Source organism: Megalopta genalis, chromosome 4, assembly GCF_051020955.1.
Source record: "Megalopta genalis isolate 19385.01 chromosome 4, iyMegGena1_principal, whole genome shotgun sequence".
NCBI lineage: Eukaryota > Metazoa > Arthropoda > Insecta > Hymenoptera > Halictidae > Megalopta > Megalopta genalis.
The window spans coordinates 17,160,761-17,183,400 of NC_135016.1; the positions used below are offsets into that span (position 1 = coordinate 17,160,761).

Sequence of the window (22,640 nt, forward strand, 5' to 3'; positions counted from 1 at the left end):
GATCGTCTTAATTAGCTCGAATGAAAAATGCCTCCCCATCGGCCGCTTCTCGCGGGCGTAACCCGCGCGCGTCGAGCCGGGCGCTTTTATGATATCGAACGTGAATACTAATCGCGCGAAATGCATCTTTCTTCGTTACGGCAGGGGCGTTGGAGCTCGAAGAGCCCCGAGTATTCCGGCCGTTCTCGGAGAGAGAGGAAGAAATCGAACTGGTACAGGGACTTTTATGGCGCCTTGTAACGCGACCCGGAGACCTCGGTGTAATTCGGTGCCGCGGGCCGGCTCGATAAGGCAATTAACCGGGAAACAATTGCGGAACCTCGAGGGGGGATGGAAAGAGTGGCGGCGGCGCGGGGGAAATCGGGGGGTGGGATTATACGGGCGTATTTCCAGCGGAGTCTAATGAACCGAGCGTGCATAAGTGTTTCCAGCGTGGCGGACGAACCCGCCCACGTAAACGCGGACCAGGTGTTTTAGGCCGGGGAACGTTGACCGTGCCCCCATGACGAGCCCCGTGCACGATCTTGATCTATAAACAATCCCGCGTCTTCCTTTGTCGGCGACCGAGCAATTTCGCTGGATAAGAGGTATTAGCCGCTCGTATTATTCTCGATTTGGAAAGGGGCCGGCGTGCTTGCTCCAGTTTCATCCCTTGTCCGGGGAACACTCGGATAATTTTGAACCGCCGCGGCTTACGGTACTTGGCAATATACTGCAACAATGTTCCGATCTCTCTTATTCGACGGTTCTCCCTCGTAGTTACTCCTATCCGTTGCTAGGAACGTTATGGAATCAACGCTAAATCCGTTCGGCCCTTAAAATTAACTATTACGCGATGTATTGTATAAATTTCCCGGTTGTTTTGATATATTCCTGATTTGTGCTATCTGTTCGCTTCCTGCGAAGGCTGGTTTAGCTTTACAGTTATCGCGGGAACGTCGAATTATTAAATTTGTAATTTGCAGACTTTGCGGTATTTGGAGAATCCGCAGAATTTGTAGAATTTATAGAACTTGTGGAATTTTTAGAATTTTTAGTATTTGTAGATTTTGTAGAATTTTCAGAATATTTAGAATTTGTGGAATTTGTAGAATTCTTGGAATATAGAACTATAGAACTATAGAATTATTCTGTAGAACTTGTAGAATTTGTAGAATTTGTAAAATTTTCAGAATTTTCAGAATACTTAGAATATTTAGAATTTGTAGAATTTGCAGAATTAGTAGAATTCTTGGAATATAGAGCTATAGAACTATAGAACTATTCTATAGAACTTATAGAATCTGTAGAATTTGTAGAATTTTCAGAATATTTAGAATTTGTAGAATTTGTAGAATTCTTGGAATTCTTGAGGGAATAGCAGCCAGGTCGAAGCAACCGGGCCTTCCTTCGGAAAGATTTAATGTCAGAGAATCGTATTACTTAATCGCCTATGGTATCGCGTTGTTTCGAGGTTCTCCGATGTCACCGTCGTTATTCTCTTTTTTTCAAAAGAATTTTTCGTGTTCCGTCCAAAGGAGATTTAACTGCGCGAAGGAAGTATGTACTGTTTTTATGAATCGTGTAGCGGGTAGTATTATGAGGTACACGGGGCAAGAAGATGGCGGTGATAAAATTATATGGTTCCATTAAAATGTGTGAAGCTGACATTAAAGTTTCCGTGGGCACTAGACCCGTAAAATATTTAAGAATCTCTTTTCTTACGCCTTCCGGCGAAATCATTTTCATGCGAGCTATATTTTCCTGTTTTTATTGGCTCGCTAAATTATTGGGCTACGGCGAGGAAATAATTGCGCCTGCTGTGCCACCATTGTGACACTTGCGCGGCTCGAAGGCTCGAAATAATCTCTCTCGCGGTGAGACTGCTGTATTTCATGAAATATCGCTAAACTTTACCGCCGTCTCGGAAACGCTCGTTTCCGACATCGATACTTTTTCCCGCCGAGCCTTAAAACTCTGCGAACCGTGTTTCGACGGAACGAAGAGAAACTAGGCACGATTCGACACATTTTCAAATTCTCGAGACAGCGATAAATAAATCGACTTCTCAAATTCCCGACGAGATCGACGCTAAATCTACCATCGTGCCCGAGTTCGAAGAAGCATTAATCCTTTGCAGTCGAGTGGCGACTCCGAGACGCCACTAAAAAATAATGTTGACGTTATCAAATTTTGTTTATATTTATGAAACTCTTCTGAAAAACAATATGTTTCGATGCTCGCCGAAATCGTTTCGGCATCGTGGAAAAAAGGGTTAACCAAAAATTTCCAGCTCGAAAAGTCATCGATATTTGTCACCGATTCTACAAGAGCATATATTGCCAACTCACCGATGCCTAATCGCGAATCCTTGAATTTTATATTCCATATAAAATGGAAACACTACAGGTCGGAGAATCTATTTTGTATTTCGAGTTAAAATGGCTCCGACTGCAAACGGTTAACGTTAATGGCAAGACGTCCGAGCGACTTCGGTGTTGCAATTTTTATAAAGCAACGCGTGCAAGACATCCGTAGCGCCCGGTAGGTTTAACGGGAAAGATTCTTCAAGATAGACCCGCGTTCGTGCCATTTTTAGCCGTATACCCTTTTCATGCTCAAAAAGGGGGTCGCCGGTTGCCGACTACCGTGAGCAACCACCATCACCCCCGACGCTCGATCGTTTATTAATTATGGATGAAGTGTATGTAGAGGAAGGGAGGAACCGCCGGTGATGGATGATTTAACCGTCCAGCATCGATCGAAAGGAGAGAGAGAGGTCGAAACGATGCCCAGCAAATGGCCAGCGCCGCGGCGAACTCGGTCAATGGGAGTACATTTGAATCGGCTGGGAGTGGCACGAATGAAAACCCGAGTAGATCGCCGACTTCCCGTAGCGACGTGGACGGGGCCGGTGATTAACTCGTACGATGTCTTACGTCCGTGGACTCTATTGATTCGTAGAAAGATGAGTAATCGTGCGTGCGACACCGTCGGTGATCAACGATCAATTACCGCGGACGATTCGTTCTTTTACGTTTCGTTCGACCGCTTCGTTCGATTCGTCGTCGCGTCTTAGCCTCGATCTTTTCTTCTTCCAACCCTTTGCACTACTCGAGGCTATTTTAACTCCGAAATAAAGAGGCGTAGGTCTCGGCGGACCGTGTTCCGGAAATGGCCAACGATGAAATTAACCCTTTACACTCGGACACTACAAAGATGACTCTGAGGCACCACTAAAATTTTGTTATATCACCTTTTAAGATAATTTTCATATTAACAAAGTTTAGATTTAAAAAATTATTAAGAGTGTAACCGTTGTACGAGTTCCATGAATGAATTTCATATGCATAAAATGCATTTTGTCATATGAAGTAAAAATACTATAAGTTAGAGAAATGATTTTATAATTACAGTTAAAATAGCTTCGAGTGCAAAGGATTAAAATTCAATTTGTATAATATATATATATTATTATTATTATATATATATTATATTTTATACGCGTATAAAATCGACCTATGCGTGTTGTTCGTTAACTTGACGGTTTCGAATGCGGAGCGAATCGACGGGCGCATTTCATTTTGTTCGCTGAAACATGATGAAACTCGTCAAATGCAAGATACCGAACATCTTTCGCAAATGAAATGTTATTTTTTGCTTCCGATAGAACGAACGTAAAAACTTCGCGTTTCTTTACAAAAGCGGCGGAAATAAGATTGCAAGACATTTTTGCAAACTCTTGTTAAAGTTACAAGTACAATTTCAGCAGAAGTAGTCGTCTTTCCAAGTTTCCGCGGCAACGTTCTCCGATCCGGTATCGTTAAAAATTCTTCAACAAGCCGACGGACACACCGATCTCCCAACGTCATTTTTACCCATGACACCGAAGTTTCCGCTAACAAAGCAATTTCTCGGAACGCGTCCCGTTCGTTAAGCCACGTATCCCCGCGATTTTCGTTTTACGACTTTGCGAGCCGCCGCATGTCCATCAGCGGCGAAAATGACCCGGCTCGAAAAAAACGACGGAACCCTGGATCTTCGCAATAAAAAGAAAAAAGGAGAAAAAGGAGAGAAAGATTGCAACGTCCATCATTCTGCTCGACTGGACTCCGAAGCCGTGAGAGGAGAGGCCAGGTTGTGCATGTCTCTGGAACGTTGCACGCGATGCATCGAATGCGCAACCGCGGCCTGTAGTTGCACTCCGTGCTCGCAGAAGAAAAGCAAAACCGGGCAACTTTGCTGCCGTCTTCTAGGTGCAATGAACATCGAACGGTATATGTATAATGAAATTATTCGTAGGTTCGTTCGCGATAGTCACTCGTGTGCGAACATAAACGCAACGTCTAACGTAAACGCATCTCGCTTCGTTCGATCGCTTTCTTTCGAAGTCCACGATTTACAGAGATTTATAGATTTCTATTCGATAGACTCCGAGCGGTACGCGAAAATTGCAGATAAGTGCGATCAATGTTGTGCAAAAAAGTTATTAAGAAAAGCTCTACGTAAATGTTCGTCAAAGAAAACGATGGCTGTTATTAACCCTTTCCACTCGAGCGACGACTCTGAGGCGCCACTAAAAATTGTTATACCATTCTTCATTGAATAATTGTGACAGTATCAGATTTGCTGTACTTAAAGAACTGTTAAAATTGCAATTATTGTACTTACCGAATAGGCAGAATTTCAGATGCATAAACTGTACTGAATCGTGTAAAATAAAAATACTGCAGATCAGAAAGCATCTTTCGGATTTCGAATTGAAACAGCTTCGACTGCGAAGGGTTAAATGTAAAGAATGTACAATACAAAATGTTAAGCATCAAATATCATTCTCCGATTTATCGCTATACCTAATTTTTAATCAAACGCGCTATCGTTTTAAACATTTCCCTAAGAATTCTTTTTCTTTTTCAAATAAAGTTATTTAGACTGGCGAAATTCAATTCTATTTCATTTCTGCATGTTTACAGCGTGCAAAAGTTTGCGTAACAAGAATGAAAAAACGAGTGAAAAAAATTAGGTTGAATTTAAAGCGAGCTATCTTTTTGTCCGGGAGTGAAACGGAGGACACGGGGTCCAATTCGTCCTCGCAGCAAGAAAGAAACCAGCTGCTCCAATTTGCTGCGCGATCCTGGAGCAATTTCCAGCAGAGAAAGTGTCAAAAATCGCCTGGTGATTCGCCGGCAACGCGGAGGGCGATAAGTCAGCGAGGGTCGCGTGTAAATCTCGTCTGATCCACGTAACGGGCGCACGTCGCGGCACATCCTTCACGATTATCTGATTTCAATATCAGAAATTCGTTCTATCAGGGACGATTCGAGGCTTGATTTCTCGGGGATTCGAATCATTGTCAGGGGGTCATCGGAAAGGTCCCGGCCGCTCGAATATGTCGCAATTGTCCGGGGAAGGGGAAGATGTATGCCAATTGATTACGCATCATCAATCTCCTCGTCGTGAGAACCGCAGATCCAGCGATGCGCGCAACGTTACGACAATCTTGACTGGGAGCAGCGCGCAACGAAGATCTATCGCATTGTCTTTCCGAGGTCGCCGCCACGGAATGAAATGTCTATTGTGCGGCCCACGTGTGCAGCACGGAGGAAAGTATCGGGGGTTCGTCGCGGTGGGTGTCCGTGTCAAACAGGTACACGGCTTATCGATCGGAACATTAGCCGGATAATTAACCGTCGCGACGCGCACGCTTTTCGCGGCACTTTAACTCCGTTCGCATCCTCGCCGAGCAACTTCTGTTGCACTCCCATGTACAATGATGTCTCCCTAATTGACGATTGTGCAGAGAAATGGACAATTTGGGAAGAGGAGATACGATTATTCGAGCCTCGTAGCTCGTTCTTTTATAGTTGTTGACAATTCGTAACTATAGATCGAACCGCAGGGCTCGAATAACCGTATCTCCTCTTTCCAAATTGTCCATTTTTTGCACATTCTGAGCGTCAATTAGGGAGACATTACTATAGTTCCTCGACTTACGGTACGTAAATTTTACAGTAATGTTTCTCTAATCGACGCTTAGATTGTCCACAAAAATGGACAATTTAGGGAGAGGAGATACGATTATTCTCGATCCTTACAGTTCATTTTTATAGTCACGAATTGTCAGCAACTATAAAAACGGGCCGCAAGGCCCGAATAATGATATCTCTTCTCCTCAATTGTCCATTTTTCTGCACAATTTTAACCTCGATTAGAGAGACGTTACTGTACTCATAAAAGATCTCTCAGCAACGATCTGGAAAGCTCGGCAACGTCGCAACGTAAGGTGTACAAATTTCTGCAATTGTTTCGGACACTTGTTACAGACTCCGACCGACTTGTTCACGAACAGGCACGCCGATTCCAGGCATTATTACCGATCCCCGGACATAAATATCCGGCGTGGACATTAATTACCGAATTAATCGCAGCCGCTGTCTAAACAATCCCGTTGCACGGTCAATTACGAGCCCCGGATTCGTTTCGGAACGTGTAATTAAATCCCGCCGCAACAAATTCAACGAGCCGCGACCTTTCGGCTCTATTGTCTCGGTCGGCCGATAGAAAACACGGAAACGCCGCGGTGGGCTCGCGAAATTTAGCGCGCACGGGGTGAAAGGCGAATACGGCTGCGAAAACGAAGTCCCCCACCCCCCTCCTCGAACGATAGCAATTCCTTGTACGGTTGCGCGGCGCCATGAAATTGATTCGTAATTCTCGGAAGACGGCAAAGGTGAAACTAATAGCCGGGCAGTCAGTGCTCGATCGTGAAGACCGCGAGGCTCGAATAATCGTATCTTCTCTTCTCAAATTGTCCATTTTTGGACAATTGACGAATGTGAAATTCTTGTTTCCAAAAGTAATCGAGAAATGCAATTAACGATATTGATACACTCTAAATCGAAATAAAGTTCGATTCTTCGATCATCGATAGTTCAACGTTCAAGTAAACGGTGGCATACGTTAAATATAAATTTTCTTAACACATTGACAGCCGGCCCCGCGAAAACGCGGATTTCTGAGTCTGTAATAAATATATGTAATAATCCACCATGAAATGAGAAACTGTATTTTTTTTGTAATTACAAATTAAAAATTTCGATTTTGTTTAAATTTTTAATCACCGTTAATTTGTATATGAAGAATATGCAAATAAAATGTACTATTTTACGAAGATATATAATGTTTTAAATATTTTTTTCGGCTATTCAGTGATCAGAAACAAGCGAATAAGACCGGCGCTCAGGCTTTAAATGTCTCTTAGGTCGCCGGCTGTCAATGTGTTAAGAAGTTATCGACGACAACGAAGCGCTAATCAACGTGACCGATTAAATCGAACCAATTCAATTTATAGATCCAGAAAATCGTGGTTGCTAATCTAAAGGCTGCCAGCCATTCTGGCACCGTAGGATTGCGAAAAGCGAAGTTGGTCGAGCAGATTGGAAAAATCGGCCGGACAAAGCCCTCCCATCGACACCTGGTTGGGAAATACGCGAACGCGTTCCGAACAAGAAGTTTACACTGGAGTTAATAGGCGGCCATTATTTCATAAATTGCAACCGCCGAGGAAATTGTGGAAATTATGAACGACATTCCAAAAAGTCCGGGTCTCCGGAGGCTCCGGGTACTGGAATTTCCTCGCGCCAACTTATTTACCACGTTCCAGCGGGCCTCTTAATTGGTCGGTGCTAGATAGCTCGCGTTTCCTTTACGGGCCACACATTCTATCCCTGTAATCATGTCGAGGCATACGTGCCCGCATCAGCGCCGCGAACGGAAAAGAACGTCTGGGAGCGCAGCGAAAAAATTCGCGGATTTCTCTGGAGCCTTCTGCTTCATCTCGTTCGGCGGGCGACACGGCGGACGTCGTTCCTGTTGCCGGATCGCTTTTTGAGAGATCCTCGAGTGGCAACCGACTGACCCAGTTAGCCGCGACGCTTTCAAATATTAAAAGTCTCGACCGAGACACGGTTTATAAATTATTCCGCGCTCACTCGGAAAGCGGTTCCAATTTGCCGGATCTACAATGCGATCTATCGCGACGTTATTTCTGGAATTCGGTTCCGGGCTCGCCGATTAATGCGAAACGAGTTTAGACCGGTCGACGACAAAGCGACAAACTTTCGATCGAACACGCTGGAATTCCGAGCAATTTTCATTGTCCAAAGAAATCATTATTTCCGAAGTGCCGGGGCGAATCAAATTTGCTCGGCAGCTCGCTTCGCGTTTCGCTTCGTTTATGAAATTCTATGTCGACGGGCTCGATAAACCGAATTAATATACTGTTACGGATTTATCGTTCGTTCGGTTTACCGATGATGCCATATTATGCATTCCGCGACGAATATTGAATATTCGTTGTTAATATTTCGGAGCGGATCACGGTGCGAGATATTTTATTCGATATGTATCTTTCGATAACGAACCTCTGCTAGATTCCATTACGAAAACAATTTTCTTTACTATTTTCTAATTTATAATTTCTTGGAAATCCGAGCAAAAATGTGTCTCCAGTTTTCCACTCACCGTGCCAAGCGAAAGCACGTAAAAGAAAACAGACGGATAGATCGCGAAAGTAGAGGATCCGAGCTTTCGAATGAGTCGACATACAGGGTGTCCCATAATTATGGTACTTGCGGGAAATTAGAGATTCCTGTGGTTATTCGAAGAGACTTTTTCCTTTACAAAAATGTTCTCCGAGGCATCGTTAACGAATTATTAACGAAAAACAGTGACCAATGAGAGGCGAGCTCGGTTGGCGCGAGGCGGCCCAGCCAACGAGCGCGGGAAGCCCGGTTCCGCTCATTGGCTCGGCCACCTAGCGCCAGTCGAGCTCGCCGCTCATTGGTCATTGTTTTTCGTTAATAACTCGTGAACGAAGCCGCGGATTGTATTTTCGCTAAGGGAAAAGTTACTTCAAATGATCTCATGAATCCCTCAGTTCCCAGAAATACAATAATTTTAGGACACCCTGCATATTTTTATACAATTATTTTTCACTAAATTCTTACAGCTCGAGAGTATCGGCGATATTTGAAAGAACAGAAACTGTTCACCTGGAAGCGTTCGCATAAGTTTCGGTGACACTGGTCGCATTCCAGACGAATAACACGTTCGAGATTCGAGGCTCGAAGCGCGCATTCGGGGCCACGAAAAATTGTTTTTCCATCGAAAGAATAAATCTTGAAAATGCTACAGTTCCAGAATCGAGTTTCGGGCACAGAAAATCGCTTTCGATGCGAGCTCCGCGCAACGCCGAGCATCTCAATTTCTCTAGAGCACTCTTCCTCTCTCTCTCTCACTCTCTCTCTCGGGGGTCCGCGCAACACCGGGAACGCTATCGTGACCCGGTGAATTCGGTGCCGGGGGCTTTCATAACTCGTCGAACGTGGCCGGTCACGAAAACGCTCGCGTTATCGAGTTAATTCGCGTGCCTGACCCAGGCCCGTCAGGACCCCGTGTGCTTTCTTCATCGGCGCTCGTTACGGCGGGGGCGTGTAATCCGTTAATGGAAGCCGAGTCGCTCGCTAAATGCCGGCGCGAACTTTCCGCGTCTTTTCTTTCCCGGTTTCTTCTCGGTTTTCGAATGGAACCCGCCGGCATACTTCAAAGCAGATAGCAGTTCTTTCAATCGGCCGGGATTGATTGATCGAATCGTTAATCGGGCTCTGTCTTTTTCGCGAGAAAAAGCCCCGATAACGGTCCGCCTTGATGCTTTCTGCGAGTTACGTTGGGATCCTTGCTCGCTTGCTTCTTTCCGGTTATGCAGCGTTCTAGCTTTTTATCGAACGCTTCCGATTTTTATCCGCGATTCCATTTGGTACACGCTCGCTCCGTTTAGTATGGACGGAGCCGGAGCCGTTCGTTGTACGCGACGATGCTGGTTTGTTCCTATTTGACGCGATCGCCGCCGCGTCAACGACCTCGATAATTTCATAGAATTATAGAGCATTTTGTTCCATCGAATTCGAATTACTTTATCCGCGTTCTTTCGCATTGCGAAGCCTAATATGATGAAGAAGATGCGATAGATCCGCGCAACAATTAATTTATAAATCCGAGTCGCTCATAATACAAGTGACATAGCAATCGAAGTGCTAAGTCCTTGCACTATAACATCGTGTCAGAACCGTAAAAATGTCATACGTGGACGACCAATAATTACGACCAATAATTTATTTCTTCCCAATTGAAAGAAAATTTGATTGTTCTGTTATCAAAATCTGGGAATGATAGCAGCTAAAGACATAGAAGAAATAAAACTTTTTTCGTTTCTTTTAGGGAAATTATTGAGGACGGAGAAGCGATAATCAACGTAGTTGTGAAAGGGTTGTAGTGCAAAGTGTTAGTCATCTCAATGATATGAGTAAACTGGACAATTTTGTGCATCTATCTAAACACACATCTTTTTACAACGATCTCATCTCTTCGTGAGGAGATATTTATATTTTCTGGGCATAGTACAGTAATGCCTTTCTAATTGACGCTCAGATTGTCCACGAAAATGGAAGAAAAAAAAGAGGAGATACGATTACGAATTGTCAATAACTATAAAAAAACGAGCTGGAAGGCTCGAATAATCGTATCTCCTCTTCCCAAATTGTCCATTTTTGTGCACAATTGGAGCGTCAGTTAGGGAGAGAAAGGATTTTCAAAGCTGGATGAGACAGTAATTAATTGCAAAAGGAATGCCAGAAATGTTATTCTCGGTCGGCGAATGTTTATCTCGCGAAAATAGCAAAACTATACGTATCGCGGACTAGAAAAGGCCAGGGGCGCAATCGATCGGAAGAGCTTTTCCAAGCGCGAGTCGCCGCCGATTACGGTGTTCCGGTCCGAGCGGAGGGAAAGAGACACCGCATCGTATTCTTTCAGCGGGGCAGACTACGGCGCAGGAGGACGAAAGCCAGGGGCCCCCTAATATTAACGATAAAAAGCCGGACGAGTGAATGGGAGCTTTTGTATCGGGCTGGCCGGGCTGTTACGAGGTACGATTCGTACGGGAATCGCGGTAAATATGGGCACGGTTATGGCTTCCCCCCTTCGCCCATCAGCGCAGGCGGCGAACGGGCCGCTGGAATTGAAAAGGAGAATTGTCCCGCGGGTGGTGATTCTGAATGCCTCGGTTAAATGTCCGGGAATAATGCGCATTCATGGTTTCTTTCTATTTTTTTCTTCTCTTCCCTCCGTTTTCTTTTCTTTTCCTTTTTTTTATTATTGTTTTCTTACGCCCAGCGGCCGGGCGAACGCGAGCGAAACTCTTGCAAAGTGCTCGTATTATCCGAAAGATCGTTGCATTATCGCCAGGACCGGAGTCGAAATCTTCCGGGACTCAGCGATCTTATTTAACGCGACGCGACTCGGCGCGACGCGCGCTTTCAGCCTCGGCGCGGAAAAAGCGCCGCGCCGGTGTCCATAAAAATACGGGCGCCAGGTGAGTTTGTAATTTGAACGGCCCCTGTGAAAAGATCGGGACGCCATTTATGCGGCTGCTTTATAATTTTTTAGACAGCGGTGTTTAAAACCGCTTCAACGGCCCCGTGATAAATTACGATGTCTCTGCGAGCCTCTGCGAACTCAACGACCGACCGTCGTTTTCTTTTTATGTCTGCGCGGATTCTGGTTGTTCATTCGACGACGCGTCGTTTCGGCAACACTCTTCCGGCTTCCAGCTTCGAAAACGATACAAATTGAACTAACTTCTTCGCGCGAACTTCGCGGGCCGTGCTTTTATCCCTTCGACAAGGAGGATCGTCGTTGAAATGGTTCGAGACAGATTCGTCGAATTTGATTCGGGAGAAATATTCTAGAGCGGACTTTAGAAATACCGCTTCTCAAGTAGGAACCATTTCTAGGGAAACGAACGAGCTAGCAGCTCGCCAAATAGCGCTGTTATTCCGACATGCCCGATGCGTTCCATGCATCATAATAGCCGTTTTCCCCGATAATTGTGAGAGCAGCATTCTCTCGAAATGTAGGAGCTGCAGAAATGTGGCGGACTGCTGTTATAACTGCTAGTATATACCTCTGCTGTTCCGAAGAACGAGACGTTCAGGAACTTCTATTTCTTAACAATTTATCGAATGCAAAACTTTAATAACGTGCGTCGTATTCTAGCGTCGCCTCAGAATCGCCGGCCGAGTGCAAAGAGTTAAATAGTTAGATGAAAGCGTTGATTGTAGCATTCTTGATACAATAAATTATCATTGTGCACATTATAACGTGTATTTATAACGTGAAAATAGGGTCAATCCACCGAAAACTGACAACAATACAGTACATCCAGAGCTTAATTTACAAATTCCGACTAAACTTACTGAACGTAAATTTGCAATTCGCGAACAACGACGCCCCCCTCCCTCGAACCAACGAGAGATTCTAAAGTAAAATCAGCTCTGTACACCGAGGAAACTGAAACCCGATAAATCGTCCAATTACTTTCTCACCTCCGGAGGCAATCCGTGGAGGCAAGGCAAACATCAATTAAGCGACCACACACTCGGGATTAAATTAGACCAGAACAATCCCAAGAAGCCTCGTTACCCGAAGTCGAGGGGTCAACAGCGTCTTACCTTCGTTGCCGAATCGATATTCAAAGAGTCGTTATGTTCGCAACGATCCCGTGTGGAGTACCGCAGACCCCGAGCGAATCCGGAACAAATTCGCGCGGAACGTCAAACAAAGCGTTTCCGGCGACGCTCTCGCTCTCTCGCCGGTGTCCTAATAAATCGTTTCACACGTCGCCGGGCATTATCAGTCGGCTAACGGGACAAAGAGGGATATTCTTCGGCGACGTATCGGCGGTTAACGGTAATCAATGAGTCGGCTGTCCGTCCTTAATTCCGAAGGTCAAGTGTCGTCGTACCCGGCCGCGCGCTTCGGCCGACGCTGTCACGAATTCAACCGCGAAGGAGTGACTGAGAGAGAAAGAAAGAGAGAGAAAGAGAGAGAGAGAGAAGAATGGAGGGAGAGGGTAAGATGGGAGAGGTTTTGCAAGAGTCTCGGGAGGCTTGATTACCCCGGTTCCGACGTTAACAACCACCGGGATTAATCGAGCTGTTAGCGTCGCGATATCCCCGGGAGCGGGCGAGGAACGTCGACGAGGAAGTCGTCGTTACGCGTCTCAATTACGCGAGCGGTTTTCGTCTTGATCGTGTTGCAGATTGGTGGCCAATAGGCTCCACCATTCTCCCCGGCACCACCCCTCACCCCTTTATTGCCCGCCCGTCGAATTCCAACGATTATTTATTGTCTCGCGATCGGACGCTTCCTAGGGATCCGGGCAATTTTTCTTCATTAGCGACGATAAGAACCGCCGACCGAACTTGACTCGTTTGCATTATCGACTTCCGCCGCGTCACTTGCCCCCGCCATCCCGCTGATAGCTATATTTACTCTTTCTCTCTCCCTTTATCTGTTCCTCCGGGTCGCTTCTGTCGATCAATTACCACGCCAGAAGAACTGGATCCACCCCCTTTTTCTTTGCGCTGTCCCGGAAACCGTCGTTCGGGTGTTTCACGATCGAGTTTGTTTACCGATGACTAGATTATTTTGTATAACACGTATTTCTAATTCTTTGTATAATTCTTTTTCATATACAGACAGATTAACCCTTTGCGGTCGAGGCTATTACAACTCGAAAATGAAAGTATTTGTTTCAAGTTACAGTATTTCCATTCGATACGGCTGTTTTTATTTGATGCGTTGGAAATACAACCTGTTTGCTTAGAGAATATTTCTATTTCTCAACAATTTATCGAATGCAAAACTTTAATAACGTGTAAATTCTTTTACAAAATGCTACAGCAATTTCTAGCGTCGCCTCAGAGTCGCCGGTTGAGTGCAAAGGGTTAAATTGTTAGATGAAAGCGTTGATTGTAGCATTGTTGATACAATAAATTGTCATTGTGCACATTATAACATGTTAGTTAGCACTTGCCCCCTCCATCCCGCTGCTAGCTATATTTACTCTTTCTCTCTCTTTATCTGTTTCTCCGACTCGCTTCTGTCGATCAATTAGCACGCCAGAAGAACTGGATCCACCCCCTTTTTCTTTGTACTGTCCCGGAAACCATCGTTCGGGAGTTTCACGATCGAGCTTGTTTACCGATGGCTAGATTATAGTTGATCGGTGACGGTTTTGATGAGATCTCGCGGTCGTGATGTATTATATCCGCGACACGGACGGCGGATGCTTATGCTAATTTCTGGATCGAGGCGATGCTCTGGGAGAGCAGCTTCGGTACCGTTTCATTCCGCGCCGATTTTGTTGTTTCGACGACGAGATAGTTAAGAGGAAACGAACGGCTTCTACGGAGCTGGTTCCGACGAGGTGTTATATCTCTCGGTTCGCTTTTATCCGCCACCTTTCAGCGTCTTTTCTCCGCCAAATTTGAACGATAAGCATTCGCGTGCTTTTGATCTTTCTCGACGGACCGGTCGCTGAACGGAACATGCGTCGAGCAATTAATTTCTCGCCGTACGTTGTTCGATGAACGCGCAATCTCTAGTTCTGATCCGACCAGACGTGGTTCCAGGAAAGAGGTTCGATTATCTCGGTTCGATAAACTTTAATTAATCCGATGTTAAATAAAATTGTTTGTTCGGTTAAGAGAACGCGCGCGCGCGCGCGCAAACGAAGAATTTCAGCTTTGATAGAGAGAGAGAGAGAGAGAGAGAGAGAGAGAGAGAGCGGGAAACTGAACCAGTTCTAATTATCTATAATACCGCGGGGATCGTACGAATTTCGCAAGCAGGAGGCACTTCGATTTAATTAAGTTGGAAATCTAATGTAGGAACGACGGGGTCCGCGTTCCGTTCCCGGGGAAAATGAAATTAATACCTACTTATGCCGGAGCGAAATTATTAAAAAACTTTTCAGGCGAACGATATTCACCGGGAAGACCCCGATGCTTGTAATTCGGGCGAAATTATGATTGAATTCAAGATTATCTGTGTATATCCCCCGGTAATATTTCAGAGAAATATATACTTACACGACGCGAAATGAGTTTTAAATTGCCTAGCCTGTGGAGAAGCCGAGCAGAAGAAAACACCGGAAACCGTCGGGCAAAACAACCACCGGCACACGGGGCGACGTTACCGCGTGAAATCTAATTATATTAATGCCTCCTTCGTTCCGGAAATTCGTAATTGTAACGAAAATACTGTAGTCAAAGCCCGCCATTATTTCAATTCCTGGATTAAACGAGATTCCGCCAACGCGTGTAAAACACCGACGGAACGACGCGGTCTCTGGCTGCCCTCGAAAAGTATTTTCTTCTGCAGCCAAATAAAAGAAAACCGCGATAAAAAGATTGCGTACAGAGTTGTTTAGGCTTTCGTTTATTATTATTCATTATTTTATTATATTATATATATTATATGCAGGATGTCCTAATATTATGGTATTTCCGGGAAATGTGGGGTTTCTGAGATCATTCGAAGCAACTTTTTCCTTTGCGAAAATATTCTACGAGGCTTCGTTCACGAGTTATTAACGAAAAACAGTGACCAATGAGAGGCGAGCTCGATTGTCGCGAGGCGGCCGAGACGAAGAGTGCGCGATCCTTTGATTGGCTTGGCTGCCTCGCGTCAACCGAGCTCGTCTTTGATTGGTCAGTGTTTTTCGTTAATAACTCGTAAATGAAGCCTCGTAGAACATTTTCGCTAAGGAAAAAGTTGCTACAAATGATCCCAGGAACCCCTTATTTCCCGGAAATACCATAATTTTGGGACACCCTGTATAATATATTATATATCATAATATTATATATTATATTATATTATAATATTATATTATAATATTATATATTATATCATATTATGTGTTACTATATTGCTTATTTTATTATTACTTCCGTTTACGAATATAACCAATTTCTTTCGCAATTAGACAACGGATCTTTGTCCAAAATACAAATATTGTACACTAATTGCAAGAAACAGAGACCGTGATAACATAACGATTTCATTACATTTTTCCAACTGCTCGTTTCTGTTACAAATGCATAAAATCCGCAGTCTCTTCGTAACGAAACAATGTCCATTTTACAAGACACGATACAGCTCTAGTTTATCGACCATGCATGTCAAATAAAAAAAAAAAACATAGAAACGATCGCCAAGAAAAAGGTTAACGCAGCACAAATGAATCTTCCAGCACGGATTATGACTTTCAATGGACGTGATCCCATAAAAATCACCATCCATCAGTGATAAATCCCGAACGACCGGCGGAGAGCCTCGCGGGTGATCGAGATCTCCCATCAGAGCGATTTTCGCCGGTCAGCGTTCTCCGTTTATCGAAACGAATCGCCCCCTTTCCCCATTCCGCGGAGAGTATCACGGTAATGCCCCATTCCCCCCTTCCCTTCCCGAGCTTATTTCCCTCTGTTCCGGCTCGTTCCGATTATCCGACGGCGCGACGTATATCGGCCCCGCGGAATCTCTGCCGTGCATATAAGTAGTTTCGGAAGCGGTTATCGGAGATACCTGCCGGGGAAAATTATAGATTCGGCGGGGCGGGGCGGGGCGGGGCGGCTCGACGTGTCCCGTGTACCGTCTCGCGGTGTTCCCCCTTTCTTCTCGCGATCCCACCGATTTGCGGAGGGATCTGTTTACGCGTTTCGCCGGCGCGCGGTCGCGGGATTATCGAGTTCTCGAAACTGGAACCGCAGCCGGCCGAATCTCCGCTCGTCGCGGTCGCCAGTTCGCGAGGAATTAACGAAGCTTTCGAACGCGAAGCGCTTCCCGGCCAAATCTCGGGCGCGAGAAAACGCGCCGTCGTCCGCCGACGATGGTTCCTCTGTCACGGAGTTGGGCGGAATGTGATCGGAAAAATGATTAACGATTACGATAACAATCGCTTTCTGTAATTGTGACTAATGGTTACGGAATATTAGTCGGTAGTCGTTCGCGGGAACATGATTTATGTCGGTCGCATTAGCCGTTCGTAAAAAGCTGACTGCATTAGTCGCTCGTTATTGGTTAGAAAGCACGATCATTGGTTGTCGGTCTACTTTCTCAATTAAAAGAAGGAAGCTGATCTTGAAATTTCGAGAACTGCGTTAGGCGAGTATGAGGGTATGCGAGTCCCGATTTTACGCGAGTATGAGAGTACGCGAGTATGACAGTACGCGAATATGAGAATCCTCGAGTCCTGATTTTATGCGAGTATGAGAGTACGCGAGTCCTGATTTTACGCGAGTATGAGAGTGCGCGAGTATGAGAGTACGCGAGTATGAGAGTACGCGAGTATGAGAGTACGCGAGTATGAGAGTAAGCGAATATGAGAGTCCTCGAGTCCTGATTTTATGCGAATATGAGAGTACGCGAGTATGAGAGTACGCGAGTATGAGAGTATGCGAATATGACAGTATGTGCGAATATGAGAGTCCTCGAGTCCTGATTTTATGCGAATATGAGAGTACGCGAGTATGAGAGTACGCGAGTATGAGAGTATGCGAATATGACAGTATGTGCGAATATGAGAGTCCTCGAGTCCTGATTTTATGCGAATATGAGAGTACGCGAGTATGAGAGTACGCGAGTATGAGAGTATGCGAATATGACAGTATGTGCGAATATGAGAGTCCTCGAGTCCTGATTTTATGCGAATATGAGAGTACGCGAGTATGAGAGTACGCGAGTATGAGAGTATGCGAATATGACAGTATGTGCGAATATGAGAGTCCTCGAGTCCTGATTTTATGCGAATATGAGAGTACGCGAGTCCCGATTTTACGCGAGTATGAGAGTACTCGAGTCCCGATTTTGCGCGAACCTCCTACTTCAACGATTTCGCAATCGTGGACGTACTTGTGAAAAGAAGAAATCGCGTACGAACGACGGTATGCAAAATTAAAGAAAAAATAAAAAGCATAGTTCCAAATGCTCGTCGCATGCTACGCGATATATCATAACCGGTAAACCGGGGATGAGAATAAATTGCGCAAAGCGAACGGCGTACGGCACGAAAGAACGAACACAACAAACGAACGGATTAAGTTGGCTTACGTTTGGAAGGGTGTGCGCCGCCGAGTTCGAATTTCTTGGCAGCGATGGCGAGCAACGGGAGCGGCGCGTTAAAAAAGAAACCCCGGTGAAACTTTCCGACCCGATACATCGGTAGAAGCGCGGCACAAGGGGAGAAGAGAACGGCGGAAAAAGCGGGCGGAACGGGAAAGTTCCGGGGGAAGCTTCGCTAAAAAAGAGAAATTTTAAAAGGGGGGGGGGGTAGTTTCGGGCCGCGGCGGTTGCCGTCGGATTGTTGACGATATCGTCGTCGACGGCGTGGCGGTCGGAGAGGGAAAATTTGCGGCCAAAATTACGGAGGAATCCGGCGACGGAGCCGCGGGAAAGACGAGTCCCGACGGAAATTGCTCTATAATTTCTGCCCTTTCCAATGGCGGTCCGCGAGGGAACGCTGAGGAACACGGACGCATTCCGCGGCTCGCCGATCCCGTCCACGCGATTCGACCCATCGGTCGCTTTTTCCCGGCCGACGAACAGCCGAACGGACAGCGAAAGAAACGCGGGGACGGCTGAGGGGGGAAGAGAGAACGCAGAGAATCGCGCAGCGTGCAAATCATGGCCGGAACGTTAATTAAGGCGAGCCGGAGCGAGAGCGTTTTTCCCGCGCCGGGATCGAGGAGACGATTTCTCGCCGGATTTTTCTCGCGCCGCGTAAAAGAAGAAAAAAGAAAAATCTGTATCGGTGTGTCGTCGATTACACGCACAACAATATTTGATGGTTTTATTAATTCCCATTTTGCCGGTTAGTCGCTCCTAATTAGAGGCGTCCGGCGACGCTGGCGCCCGATATAAACAGGAAATGCAGATTAACGGCCGCAAAAACGGTACCCTCGTCGATGGTTAACTGTCCGAAGTGACAAGTTTACAGCTAGCGCGCCTACTTTTGCCGGGAGACCGGCGTCGACTAGAACGGATCGGATTTCCGTGACGGTTTAATGGTGACCGGTATTCGCGCGATCTTGGTTATACAGTACTGTCTCTCTAATTGTCGATTATTCGATCCTTGCGATTCAATTCTATGGTTAAGAATTGTCAACAACTATAAAAACGAGCTGCAAGGCTGGTATAATCGTATCTCCTCTTCTCGAATTGTCCATTTTTGTGCACAATCCGAGCGTCAGTTAGGGAGACATAACTGTAATTGTTTCGCAGATTACGCGACGAAAGACTCTCGGCGACACTGAAAACACGCTGCGCGGACATGCTCTTCGAGAATCGTGTCGGCGAGTTTTTCGAGATCGCCGTTCTTTAGGTGATCTGGGACGAAATCGTTAGCAGTCGCTTCATCTTCCTAAGGAGAAAGGCGTGGTGGATCGATCGGATCGATCGACGCGCAGGAAGAACCAGGATTCGTGCGTTGCTACGTAAAGCGATTCACGGAAAATTATCTCCACGAGTGCAAAGGGTTAATTGTAAGGAACGGAAGTTTAAGATGAATCCAGCGCATCGCTACACCTAAGTTCTTTCGACCGCTTTACTGGTTCCAACGAATTCATCCATTTTTATTATAAATGCATAAAATCCACAATTTAGTGATTTCCTTATAGGACATTCATACTTCGCGTCTTCGTCAAAAGATCGTCTTTCGCCGCAGGGGTGGGGAGAGGGGGTCACAAATAAAGTCTCCAGGATCTCGCCGTAAAAGTATCTAAATACATAAACTCTGCCGCCTACTTTAACCTCCGTCGGGCCACATATGTTCTCGGCGCTGGAGCTTTAAAACTTCCACGTACGTGCCAGTACACGCGGAGACAAGGGTGCTTACCTTGCTGAAGGGTTGGGAGAAGGGGAAGGAAACTGGTCCCGGGTGGAGATCTCGAGAAACCGTTGGTTCGGATCGAGAGGTCTGTGCAGGAGGAGCGAGAACAGTCGGTCGTTCGCGCTTTCCGCTCCATTTGATCGACGCCGGCCGGTCGGCGGTGCGCGAAAATGCCGGCACGCAGCGGGCCAGAGATTAAAAGCCGCACAGCTCGAGTGCCGAGCCCATTGTCCGAGCTCTGTTCATCGACGATCGAGTGCCTTTCGATGCCTGAACACGCGACAATCGCGGCCGGTGCGCGTCCGCAAACGTGGACGAGCCGTCGACGACGAGCTCGTATCGGACGCGTCTCGACGACTACGACCCCCGGTGTCTTTGCCAAAAAGGCTAAAGAGGGCTTACAAGCATTCGCGTGCACCCTTTTCGACAAGCTCCGACTCAATATTTATGCATTGTTAGCATCGCAGAGCTCTGTAAAATATTTTTCTGGCACCGCGTTTCGAACGCACTCGGCGAGCCAAAGGGATCTCGTTTCAAAGGGCATTTTTTCAAACGACCTCGAACATTTTGTATTCAAAGAATTATCACAGTTACGTTTGAACCATTCATGGTAGAAGAGCATTGTTGCCGCTTCTATTTCCTTATCTTGGAAGTCCGTTTTAGGAACGACTTTTGGGAGTTCTTTGTTTAAACGTTTGCGTCGATGGACGTACTGGATACAGAAAATTCTCTACAATCTTTCAAGGATCTTTCAAATTCTCCCGAACCTTCTACAAAATCTGCGCCATCTTCTATAGCTGTTAATAAAGCAGTTAAAATTAACCAGTTAACTGTGACGCCTCCTTTTTAGAGAATCAAGCAAAGGCGAGTATATTCGTCGAACACAGAGTAAGTGTCGCTCTGTTGAAATATTGGATCAAAAGGACAGTTTTATTTTATGAAATTATTTTATTTTATGTAAACACCTTAGTGTAGAATTGGCTTCAAAATATTCGATGTTCCCTGGCTCGGAAGGATTGTTATTAACATACCCGTACTTCTGCAGTATGTCCCGAAAATGTCTCGCAATCCGGAAATGGGAGGTTTCTGAGGTCATTCGAAGCAACTTTTTCCTTTGCGAAAATTTTCTCCGAGGCTCCGATTACGAGTTATCAACGAAAAACACTGACCAATCAGAGGCGAGCTCGGCTGGCGCGCGGCGGCCCAGCCAACGAGTGCGCGGAGCCCAGTGCCGCTCATCGGCTCGGCCGTCTCGCGCCAAATGATCTCGCCTCTGATTGGTCACTGTTTTTCGTCAATAACTCGTAAACGAAGCCGCGGATCGCATTTTCGCTAAGGAAAAAGTTGCTTCAAATCACCTCAGGAATCCCCTACTTTCGGATTGCGAGACATTTCTGGGACAACCTGTATAATGGTTACTAACATTTTCTCTGAATTTTACAGGACCGGAGGAAGCGTAACGATATTTTGATCCACCGCACAAGAAGACGATCTTAAAACGAGACGAACGGGAAGATTCCGGCGAACTATACGGACGGACGATGTGGATCGCGGGATCGCTATCGCGGCGTGGAATCGATTCCCAGCGGATTAGAAAGCACCAACCGAGTGGAACGCCGCGAAGACGGTAATAATAAATCGCCGGTAGGAAAGGTCTTGTTTAGGGGCGCCGTAATTTCTGTAATCTTCACGCTGTGCCACCGCTCGCTAAGTGTTTCTCGCTCGGATAGGATGCAGCAGCAAGCACCCGTGTGTCATTTGAAGCGGATCGAGTATCTCGTTAATGGTGGCCTTCTGGAGAAAAATCCGGCATCTGGCACGTCGATATCATGCAATCTCGCGGAGGAAACGGGAATCAACGGGCGAGCAATTTTTCAATTTGCAGCGGCAATTTTGACGGCGGAGAACCAACGTTTCATTCGATCAGTTTTATCGGGGACAGAAATATTTCAATTTGCCTCGGGCATCGAACCTAATTCGAACGATCGATACTTAAGGCTAGTTAGAAGGAAACACTGCGTTGTGTACGGTTCTTTTTTCAATTCTCCGACGGCGAGATCGAGTCGAGCGGACTCTGCGGGAATTATATCGACTCTCGGTCTCCTCGAGGAAGAGTCATTTCGTATCTATGTAAGAAAAAGTGCTATGGATATTATTGTTTTTTTTTGTTCAAGGTTATTTTACGCGATATATAATTTCATATATTTTATATTTAATTTATTTACGCGATGCTTTCAAATAATATATTTAATAATATATTTATAATATTTTATATATATATATATATATATATATATATATATATATTTATTTTTAATAATATATTATTTGAAATATATTATTAAAAATATAATATAATATAATAATTAATTATAATAATAATTTATACTATATATAATACACTATATAATATACTATATACACATATACTAAATAATAATTTATTACAATATAATATAATAAATATATTACTATTATTATTATTATTATTATTATATTATATATAATATAATATATATATAAAAAAATATATATTTCAATTTATTTTATATATTTCAAATAACATATTATTAAAAATAAAATATAAAAAATTTATCAGAGAACACTGTTAAAACAAAGATAATTAACTCCGTTAATCTGCACTATCTGCATCCATCCGTTCGTATCATCCGATAATCAAGCGATCTCACGGCGAGAAAATTCGCCAACCAGCTAAGTTAGGCGAAATAGAACAGCGAATTTTCAGAATCCTAGTTCGCAGCAGCGCGGCCGCGGTCGGCCATAAATTGTGTCCGCCGACAGTTCCAGCGTCGCGATAATGAGGCTCACGGATCACTGATCAATCATCGGGCATGCTCGGTTAATTAGT

At 45.2% G+C, this 22,640-nt stretch overlaps 1 protein-coding gene and 1 long non-coding RNA gene across 10 annotated transcripts in view; one reads left to right on the forward strand and one right to left on the reverse strand.

Moving 5' to 3' along the window:
* The window catches only part of LOC117221932 (uncharacterized), a 96,729-nt gene extending 74,779 nt beyond the window's left edge, over nt 1-21,950 (forward strand). Inside the window, exons 2-3 of the long non-coding RNA XR_004490592.2 lie at nt 21,215-21,398; nt 21,502-21,950. This is a non-coding gene — a long non-coding RNA (uncharacterized LOC117221932). The remainder of the gene's footprint in view (nt 1-21,214; nt 21,399-21,501) is intronic.
* Nucleotides 1-22,640, reverse strand: part of kug (FAT atypical cadherin kugelei) — an 811,192-nt gene that overhangs the window by 146,003 nt on the left and 642,549 nt on the right. The gene's annotated exons all lie outside the window — the stretch shown is intronic.